The sequence below is a fragment of the Protopterus annectens genome, chromosome 1.part1, assembly GCF_019279795.1.
Source record: "Protopterus annectens isolate FY-2018-M chromosome 1.part1, PAN1.0, whole genome shotgun sequence".
NCBI classification, from domain to species: domain Eukaryota; kingdom Metazoa; phylum Chordata; order Ceratodontiformes; family Protopteridae; genus Protopterus; species Protopterus annectens.
The window spans coordinates 306,532,552-306,544,021 of NC_056726.1; the positions used below are offsets into that span (position 1 = coordinate 306,532,552).

At 39.4% G+C, this 11,470-nt stretch overlaps 1 long non-coding RNA gene across 1 annotated transcript in view; it reads right to left on the reverse strand.

The window, feature by feature from the left end:
* The window catches only part of LOC122813270, a 544,628-nt gene extending 534,787 nt beyond the window's left edge, over positions 1–9,841 (reverse strand). Inside the window, exon 1 of the long non-coding RNA XR_006366653.1 lies at positions 9,724–9,841. This is a non-coding gene — a long non-coding RNA (uncharacterized LOC122813270). The remainder of the gene's footprint in view (positions 1–9,723) is intronic.
* Between the last annotated feature and the right edge of the window lie 1,629 nt (positions 9,842–11,470).

The window sequence follows — 11,470 nt, forward strand, 5'->3', positions numbered from 1 at the left end:
ATAGGTTCACCAAGTAGTATCTCCCTCTGCTGTGGGACAGACTTCCTCTACAAGTCCAGGAATGTGAGTCCTCATTCTCCTTCAAACATAGCTTGGATGATTCAATCTATATATCCAAGCATCCTGCTTGAAAAAGGTTCTAAATGCTGAGGATGGTTATTTGGCAAGATACATATACTGATTGGACTGATTACTTTACATATCCTGTGACCCTATAGTTAAATCATTGATCTGTTACTAATATTCAAATCTATTCTCCAACAGATACAGACTAATAATCACAACCCATGAACAAACATGTTCCCCGTTACTGTGCTCAGTTTTTTTTACAGTTCAGGCATGCTATACATCTCTGAAGAGCATGCTCATAATCTACTGTTTACTAGGATGCAATATTTCAATAAAACGCATTGCTGCAGTGGCAGTGGCAGGTTTCTGAAATTTAGGGAAGTATAATAGAAAAATAACTTAGTTTTATATTAAGTTTATCAAATTATATGTACTTCTTCATCAGTTTCTCACATGAATAACTATTGTCTTTTAGATAAGTCCATTCTCTTCCTGTAGCATTTCTAGTTAAACATTACACTCTAATTTCTTCATGCATGGCTGCATATTTCAATTACCTGATTGCAATCATTATATTTCCGAAACTCACATTCCATTCAAAGTTCATGAGTTTCCAGACTACTTGATCCATTGATATAAAGACTTTTCTTCAAATCGAGTCAATAATATTGCACACACAGAGACACAGACACACAGACACACACACACACACACACACACACACACACACACACACACACACACAATCATTTGAAAACTGAATTGGAATTTTGCATTTTGAGATGTTGAGACATATTTACCATTTCTGCATGAATGTAAACTTGTTTCTTGCATATTGATATTTAAGTGGCATTTGCATTTTTCATTATATGCATGCTTTTAAAGTTGTTTATGGTCAAGAATGCAGAATGGTGTTTTGTTGAACATTGTTTGATAAAAACTACATTGAAACCGAACAGACACAAGCAGAACCAAAAAGTGCAGACTACTATGTGGGAGGAGCAACCCAAAAAACACAGGTAGCAGAAATCAACCATCAGGTACAACGTTTATAGGTTTATATGTATATACCAGGCTAGGGACCTCCAGGGCCTTTACAAGCCTAGCCATGCAACCCAACCCAATTGTGTTCTTACATATCATGGTCATATATTAGGAGAGGTTATGTTAGTTAGGAAGTTTCTACAGGATATGCTATTGTCTAGCTTAGTTTGGGCATTAGTATCTATCTTTGTCTGTAAGAGACGTGGGTTGAATTTCCAATATCTCATCCATTGGTCGAGGTAATGCTTAACTGAGAAAGCTGCAGCAAAGTACAGTAAGATGATGGCAAGTATTCCAGGGGAATGCACTCCAGGAACAGGCAAGTTATATTAAAGATCCCTGGTCAGAGCACAGGAGGGCAATCTTGCATGGTTATGGTGCCATTACAGTGACCAAGTTATCAAGCTACTTAAGAAAATATAAAAAGTAGCCTACTGGGTAATAAAGGGAGGGCAAGGAGCACAGGAACGCATTTGTTTCTTACAACAACTAGTTTTCTAGTTTCAACACTCAAATCTGTTTCTTTGAGCTCAGCACTTGTTCAGAACTCATTGTAAGCACTAAATAAGCTACAAATTACTACAACACTCAACTTTTCTCACTTGTCTAGAGGAAAACAGTTTTTAGTACTTAATAAATAACACCTATCCAGGCATGTCTAAGGGTCAGCTCTCGGTGTTTTCTCCTGTCTACCTGATAAATCTGGGCATCTCGGGGCAATGCAGCAATTGCCTCATGTACACAGACAACCCTCTCCTCCTGCCACCCAACACTACAACCTGTGAGAGATGCACTTATATAACCAAACTGAAATCACCCAAGACTGGACTAGACAGTCAAGAGGATAAGGTAAACACTTGCACCACACCACACTCATCACATAGTCCCTCAAAACCTACACCACCAAAAACACACATAGAAACACAAAACATGCACCTACATTCATGGAGGCTCACAAAAAAAATATACCCAAGCAACAGGGACCTCCAAAGCAGAAACGCAAGCAACCTCCACCCCCTAACACAATCCAAATGACAAATAGCCCACAAACTCAGTGTGCCATTCAACCACAGCCCATAAGGCATAAGTACTACCCAACACTCTAGTGATAGGTGACTCTATAGTCAGGCATACTGATGTTCCACTCACCAGGCTAAACAAGGAGAACGTTACTGTCAGCTGCCTGTCAGGTGCCAGGATCCACCACATAACGCATGCACTCAGGTCACTCCACAACATGTACAAATATGACTCTGTCATTGTCCATGTTAGTGTGAATGACCTGAGATGTACCTACCTGGACTACATGAAAAGAGACATGGAAGAGCTCTCCGATCTTGTAGCCCAGGCAGGTATGACCCTAGCCCTGAGTAGCATCCTGCCATCACCAAGAATGATACCACAGTACAAGGACAAAATGATTGGCTTCAACAATTGGCTAAACTTCTGGTATCATTCTAAGGGGATCCAGTATCTGTCTGTCTGCGATGACATGATCAGCAAATCACAATGCTTTGCCAGAGATGGCCTGCACCTGTTGCCCTTGGGATTCCAGATACTGGCTAAGGCTCTTGCCACCCCTATAGTGCCTTTTTTAGGCAAGAGTTAAATGACAAATTCAACTCTGTAACAGGTACAAGAAAGCAAAATCTGAGGGTAATGCTACTTAATGCTAGAAGTCTAAACCTCAAAATGCACTCACTGAAGGCACTCCTTAAAATGGAGAACATCGACATCTGTGCAGTGACAGATACCTGGTTCAAGGCTCCAGAGAGCACCCCTGCATTACCAGGCTATAATCCATACCACACCTTTCAGCCACCTAACCTGGACCGAAGCACTAAAGGCGGAGGCGTGTCCGTATTCATTAAGGATATCCACAACTCCAGCATAATGCATCCGAGATTATCCAAGTGCAACTAACTCTGGGAAAGACTGCAATCCAAACTGTAGCTTGCTACAGATCCCCCAGCATGCCCCAGGATTCTCACTCATTTCTTGACACACTGGAAAATATTAGGGCACAATCTAACACCCTAATAATGGGCGATTTCAACTACCCCACCATTAACTGGGAAAACTACTCATGTACCAACTGTTGTGCTCAACGTTTTCTGGAATTCATAAATTCCAACACCTTGGATCAACTTATCCACACCCCCACCAGGGGCAGCAATATCCTAGACCTGGTCATTACCAACATGGGCAACTGGTGTTCCACACCAGAGGTCAATTCCTCATTGGTTAGATCCAACCACAAGCAAATCACCCTAGGCATCTACATCTTATCTGGTGGTTCCCTGCCATAAACAAACTCTACAACAGAAGAAAGAAACTGTTGCAAAAAAGAGTAAAATCCCATGATTGGAAGAACTTCATGGTCAGCCTCAGTAAGAAGCTGAGATCCCTCATAAAATCCTCCAAAGCTAGTTACGAAAACAAAATCGCCACTGATTCTAAAGACAACTACAAAGCATTCTATAGCTATGTCAAGAATCTCAATGGCAACACTCAGATCTGCTCTGAGTTACAGCACAATGGCATTAAATATACAGAACCAACTGATATTGCCAACATCCTGGCTGATAGGTGCAGTGCTAACTTTACCCCTCTCTCATCCCCTAAAGGGTCCTTCCTATACCGGACAAATGCAAAGTTCCTGTAATCACAGCTGCACAGGTAAAACCACACTCTCCAAAGCCAAGAACACAGCATCCATGGGACCTGGCAATATCCCAGGCTGCCTTCTACATGAACTACAGAATGAACTGGCACCCCACCTAAGTACCATGTTCAATCATATCCTCACCTCAGGCTTTGAGCCCACTGAATGGTGCACAGCAATGGTTATCCCACTCCACAAAGGGGGAGCCACTACAGACCCTGGAAACTACTGCACCATTTGTCTGACAAGCCTGGTCTGCAAGGCTATGGAACGTACCATCATGGAACTTATAAATAATGACACTGGTAATCTCCAAACTTTGGACCCTACCCAGTTTGGGATTGTAAAAGGCAAATCATGTCTCCTAAACCTGATAGACTTCTTTGAAGTGGTCACCAAAGCCATAGATGAGGGTAAGGTGGCTCACACAGCCTATCTCAATCTCACCAAGGCTTTCAACACCATCCCCCACTCCTGAATTGAAGATAAACTCACTAAACTAGGTATAAATCCCTATGTCACAAGATGTGTTGACTACTGGCTCACTGACAAAACCCACACTGTGAAAGTAGCAGACTCTAAATCCAACTTCAGACCAGTGACAAGTTAAGTACCACAGGGTTCAGTCCTAGGTCCTCTCCAGTTTGGTATCTACTTTTCTGAAGTACAGGCTAACACAGAAGGTCTTTGGCTAACAAACTTTGCAGATGACTGCAAACTAGGAGCCAAAATCAAAGCTCCTAATCATGTGGACATCCTACAAAAGGGCCTCACTGAGACAGATGCCTGGTGTCAACGTTATGGCCTCAAGCTCAATGGCAAAAAGTGCATTGTCATCCCTTTTGGTAAAAACTCTGTACCCATGAACTACCACATAGGCAGTAGTCTACTTAACACCAAAAGTGTGATAAGAGACCTTGGGACACAGGTGGACAGTAGTCTCTCCTTTGATAATCACATTGCCACAGTAGTCAGGAAATTCTTCTACATGGCACACCTCTTCATAAAATGTTTCTCATCCAGGAAAAAAGAGGTCATTGTTCCCCTCTACTCATCACTCATTAGACCCATTATAGAGTACAATGCCCCTTTTGGCATGTACCTCACAAGACATCTACAACAACTGGAAAGGCCACAGAAATACTGCACAAAGAGGATTACCGGCCTTAAACAGATACCCTATGCAGACCATCTCAAAAAACTTCAGCTTTACTTTGTCGCATATCGCCTACTCAGAGGTGATCTCTGCCTAACATACAAAGCTATGTCAAACCCAGAACTGTTGGATATGCTCCACTTAAAGAAATCCCGGTCACTCCGAGCTACATGCTCTAGGGACCTAAACTTTGTCACCATTGCTGGAGGGATAGAGTCCTGTCCCAGAGAATTCCCATATTCTGGAACAAACTGCCTATCTACATCAAACAAAGCTCCTCATTAGCACTCTTCAAGAAAAATCTTGATGACTGGATGGGAGATAGGAAATTCACCCCAGGGATCACTTCTGTGGCTCTGCTTGACAGGGGCACAGAAAAATAATTTTCTTGGGTGGCAAAAGCCAGGGTACTGTTTGGCTAGGCCTATATAGGCCCTAGGGCCAATAGCCTTGTACCTACCTATGAACCTTTGAACCTATGGGTGCTAACTCTATTGTCACTTGAACATAGCTGAGACAGGCAAGACATGTCCAACTCTATGGCTTATAGCGAAGGAGCCCTGACTGGGATCCAGATGGCTTAAGTTCAGTCAGTAGCTTGGACACTGGAAGAGCATGGCAAGTGGTATGAATGAGTGGCCTACATAAGCAAGCCTATCCTGGGGAAGAGATTGGGAATCTGTGTGCCATTATGGCATGCCTGGGTGGAGAATGGGAAGTGCCTTCCTGGTTGTAGGCAGACTACTGTAGTGAGCGGGGCATGAGAAGATGGCAAATGGAGCAGTGATTCCTATATCATTACACTCACTCTGCCCATCTAGGCATTCTCTTACCCATATCCTAAATTGATTCCTTTACCCTTGTTGTAAATCAATCCCCTTACCCATGGTCTAAATCGATTCCCTTACCCATGTTTGAAATCGATTTCCTTACTCATGTCCTACATCAATTCCCTCACCCATGTCCTAAATCGATCCCCTTACTCATGTCCTAAATCAATTCCCTCACCCATGTCCTAAATCGATCCCCTTACTCATGTCCTAAATCAATTCCCTCACCCATGTCCTAAATCGATCCCCTTACTCATGTCCTAAATCAATTCCCTCACCCATGTCCTAAATCGATCCCCTTACTCATGTCCTAAATCAATTCCCTCACCCATGTCCTAAATCGATCCCCTTACTCATGTCCTAAATCAATTCCCTCACCCATGTCCTAAATTGATTCCCTTACTCACGTTCTAAATTGATTCCCTTATACATGTCCTAAATCCCTGCTGCTAGGTGTGTATATCATGCCCTCCTTCAGCTCTTGCCTCTCTTAAGGGGGACTTTCTGGAGCGGGTAACATGAAATGGTAGTAGCTGTAAGACCACTGACTCTTTTAAAAAGGTCAGTAAACAGTGGTAGGAGCTAGAAGAAGGGTTTGAAAACAAGTAACTGAAAAGATACTAGATGCACAAATAGGACATACTAGCTAGCAGTTGGTGTGTTTCTATCACAACTATACGATATAGTATGGAGAACTTCTCCCATCCATACTTCTCCAAATGTATCCACACAGACTCAAACTTGATGAAATATACTTTGTCCAACAATAGCCTAATAAAACTCATCTGTTCTTGTTAAAGATATTACACATTTCATTGCCAGATGACTGCATTAATTAGATCTCCCTCTTTCAGACTTACTTAACCTGAGAAAATTCAGGCATGCAAGCCAATAACTGCATCAAAATAAGATGCATAGAAGCAGAGGTCAAGCAAAGAAGTTTAATATCTGGGGTGAAATACCCCTGGGGTGCCCTACAGTTACAGAAGAGGATTAAAGTACTGCGATGTTAATGAGTTGCTTCATGCTATCAGGAACTTGATTCCTTTCACTTCCATTGGCTACTATGAGATTCTAAGCAAGGAAGTTCTCCAAGCAATAATCCAGGATCACTGTGAGCAAATGAAAACAAAATGTGTATACTATGCTACTAGCCCCCCCAACAGAACCCCACCAGTTCTGGCCTTTCTAAGGGGCTCAGATGCACTGCATTTAATAGCAATTGAGAAATAATATACTATATTTGAAAATATGTGAAGAAAAACAATATTTAGCATTGTGACTCTTTCCAATTGGAGCTGCAACATTTTCTTTGCACTTTTAAGACAGAGGACACTTTCCTGATATAGCCCCCACATGTTGTAAGAAGCACTATTCTGAAATGCCTGAACAGTACTTCTCTGACTGAAGCTGTGACATGGGGACCTTTACTAGAATTATAACATTGCCTTTTGTACATTAAAGCCATGGTACAGTAACACATACAGTTAAAAACATTGACCACGTATGTTTACCATAGCAATACTGTGCTATTTAAGTAGACCTAAGCCATAGGCAAGATAACACCATGTTAAAATATCAGCAGAATCCAATATTTAACACTGAATTGTTGAATATAAAATAAAAGATCCACATTGTTAGCAAAAGATTCATGTATTTTCATCAATGTTTTAATGTTGAGTGACAAACCACTAACATCCCAAATGATAAAAATTAAAAAAAAAAAAAAACACACTAAAAACAGATTTTTTTTTTTTTTACATTGCAGCAATCCCCCATACACAGCTACACCACCTGCTAATTATATACACTGAATCCATGATCACATTTCAGCAGGAATGGGCAAATTCCCCAATCCCCACTGTATGGTGATCACATAATGTAGGTACACTTTTACTCCTATACATCAACATTTCTCACTTCGATGTTTGCATTTCAATCTTGTATCACTTAACATTTATGAATGTCAAAGTTCTGACATCTACTTAGCATCATAACATTACTGTATGACTGATTATTTGGTGGTTCCAAATGGAGCTGTGACATTTTACTTTGCAGTTTGCAGCAACACAGATGTAAACCACACTAGTTTAAATTCTGGAAAGCAACATTTGCAAGCATAGTACTTTTCTCTCCAAAGCTGTAGCCTTTTGTAATACTTTACTTTATAGTTTATGTTGTTGTGTCTTTTGGCTTTTCCCGGTTAGGGGTCGCCACAGCGGAACTCCGGTCCGCTAATGATTGGCAGTAGATTTTTACATGCCGAGTTGCTGGCCCTGACACACAACCTTCAACGAAGGTATGCCCATTCACGCATGTCTCCACACAGAAGATGCTCTAGCTGAGAACTGAACAGGACAACGTCTTACTGTGAGGCGACAACGCTACTGCAGTACCACCACCGCAGTTACTTTACAGTTTATAAGATAGATAAAAATAGTCAAACAACTGGGTCTATGTTTAACTGCTGAATAAAACTTTCATCAAACGGTTATTAATCAAACCTTAAACATTGAACCTCCTTTTGTTGAACATATCTCCGAGAATAAATTCATCGATTATCCATAGTTGGCCAACATTGCAAATGTCCAATTATGCTGTGCTACCCTACATAACATAAAGCAATCAAAACCTTTTATATGTGAATAAACAAGAATATTATCCCCTTATAAACACTACTGTAAATGTAAACTCAAATATATTTTAAAGGCATATTTCCACATATCGGGAAACCTGCCCTTTCCCCACTGTAGTGCAATCTTGGAGTTGGTATATATAATTAGCTGGGGTGTGGGGGGTGCAGCCCCCCCACTCATTATTTGGGGGGCTTCTTTTCATAAACTTCAAACCCTTACTGTGATAGTGCCATTAAATTTAATCTTCATGGCCATTTCATACCATTCATCAGAAAGGAGGTATGTGACAATATTGCCTTTTAGAGCTTTCCCACTGTTAATTTTATCTCAAACTCTTTACCCTTTTATATTTATATTTTTATATTTATTTATTTAATGTATTGTGATCTGTGGTTGATATGTGTAACTAAATATTGGAAATTATGTCTTTGTTTACTTGGAAAAACAACTAAAAAAGTTTGTATTCTGCATTCATTAATGTCAATGCATTAAGAGTTAACAGTCACTGCATTGCAAGTGTGTTAAAGTACCAGAGGATTACTTTTTTGAGCATGCACAATGTACAATTTTTAATGCATTAAGATGGTTGCTTAGAGACCGTGCCTCTAAACTAGGTCATTTAGGTTTCTCAGTCTCTATTTAGTAGTTATACAAAACATAATTAATTAAATCCTTACATTAGGATTGACCACTACTAACAATACAAAATACCTGCTGCATGAAAAACAAAACAGTGTATTCCTTTCTTTCTTTGACCCTTCCCTGTTCCTTTATAAAGTCTGTAACATCAGCAACTTCTATCTTAGGAGTTGCTAAAGCAGCATTCCTTCTTTGGCTACTGCCAACATCTTGTACATCCTGGACCCTGGTACTAATATTTTTTCCCATAAAGGTATAAAATGCATTTTGTTTCAGCATATAATGGTTGGCATAATAGTTCTCAGCAATCAAGCTTAACATAATGCAGCATATTCCTAGCAAGATCTGTACTCATAACCAGTGGTAGACTATTAAGAGAGTTGCCTGGTAACAGACAGTTGCTAGGCTACCAGAAGTATTAGTTAAGTTTTGAAGACATTATATAATCTTTGTATTTTTGCATCAAGTGTTGAACTTGAAAACAGTTTAATGTTTAGCACAGCAAGCCAAACATAAATGAAACCTAAATCAATATTCCTGACTGGCTTGGGTGAGTGTTCTAATGAAGTTCATGGATTCAGCAGTACAAATATAACAATGGTTAATACAATCAAACATTTACTTACTTTCAAAAAGAAAAAGAAAACGTATACTTTCATTGGTACCAACTGTAAAAAGACTCACTGATAGTCACAGATCCTGATTAGCAGCCTGCAGTTCGACCTTCATTGTCTTCTTAATCTATATGTCTGTCATGTAAGATGGAGTTGTTGAGTAATAGACACATCCATCAAAAGGTTACTCATTTGAGCTTGCATTCCTGCAATAGTGGAACATATTTCAAAAATGCATTTGCACTGTCTTGTGCAAATTATAATTTTTATGAAAATAATTAAATATAATTTATGCAGCCTTGGGAAAGCAGTAATTGAAGAACATTTGTATGCATCTATACATTTTATTTGTTTAGGAATTAAACTATTAAATCAGCTCTTCGTAATACATATATGAAATGTTAAACTGGATAGACAAATACTTTATATATTATGCACTTATACGGTAGAAATGAAGCAGAACAATGCATAGATGGGTATATCACTTCATGTGCAACTATGTTATCGTGCTAAACAGTAACAGACAACTGCTTTACCGCAGAAGCATGCATATAAAACACTCTTAATGACATGATTGTAATGAAAGACATAAAGGCAAAACAAGGGTGCTATATATCCATCAGAAAAAGATAAAATTCATTTTACAAAGGCAGTCTTGACACACATGCATATTAAAAAGTTGATTCTATGTCATATGGTTGTCATCATATTTCACTTTCTCTCTTGAACGTTTTGTTGTACTCTGTATCTTGATTCATAGAAGTAGTGCTATTGAAATTATGAAAATTAATATGTTATGCTATTGTATGATAAAATTATATAAAAGTAGCTCTTTGGCTGAAGATGTATGTGTGTATGTGTGTGTGTGCATGTGTGCGTGTGTGCATGTGTGCGTGTGTGCGTGTGTGTGTGTGTGTGTGTGTGTGTGTGTGTGTGTGTGTGTGTGTGTGTGTGTGTGTGTGTGTGTGTGTGTGTGTGTGTGTTTTTCTCTATTAAAGTTTCATATACAACTTGAAGTTACTTTCTACAGTATCAGATCAAACAAAATGCTATACGCTAATGAACAGCTATAGCAACTTCAGAACCAGTATTTTAAAAGGACCTGTAATGACAGCTATAAACAACATTCTTGAACCGGTAGGTACATCTGCTAGTTCAGAAATAATTCTTGTATTATTGAGGCTTCTGTCGTGAAGACTATTTATAGACATCATTTCAGCAAGTGGATTCCAATAGGACTAAAGAACTCCTACAAATACTCGTGTTTCTTAGATTAAGGCTTTTGTGCTACCTCTTCCACAAAACTCTAACTAGCACTTGTCTAATTGGCACGAATCAATAGAATTCAAACTCTCTAAATATGTATGTACCAAACCTGTGCATTCCCATGCTTTTCTACTCCATGTTTTCTTTTCTTTTACTCCTTCCTTCATACTTAGTACAACATCCATCCTACCTCTGTCGTTTCATCTTTAATTCCTAAATTTTCTTTCTCTGCTCTTAGAATGGCACCAAAGTGACATGTAAAACAAAGCAGTACTTCACCACCTACACAAGTCAAACATTGTATTCCAACATAAATAACTTGATGTTAAGAAAACCTGCCCAACTGGGATGTCACACTTTGTAACACTTTGTAATTTGCTGGGAAAAGTAAATGGTAACACATTATGTAATTATTGTACTTTACTTGAGTTGTAAACCATATTAGCTTTCTTATTTGCTGTGATTCTTTACCTGGGTTGTGGTTAAAAATGTCCCAGGACCATCCATCCACAGACTCAGTCAAGCAATCAATCAATCCATAAGTAAATAAA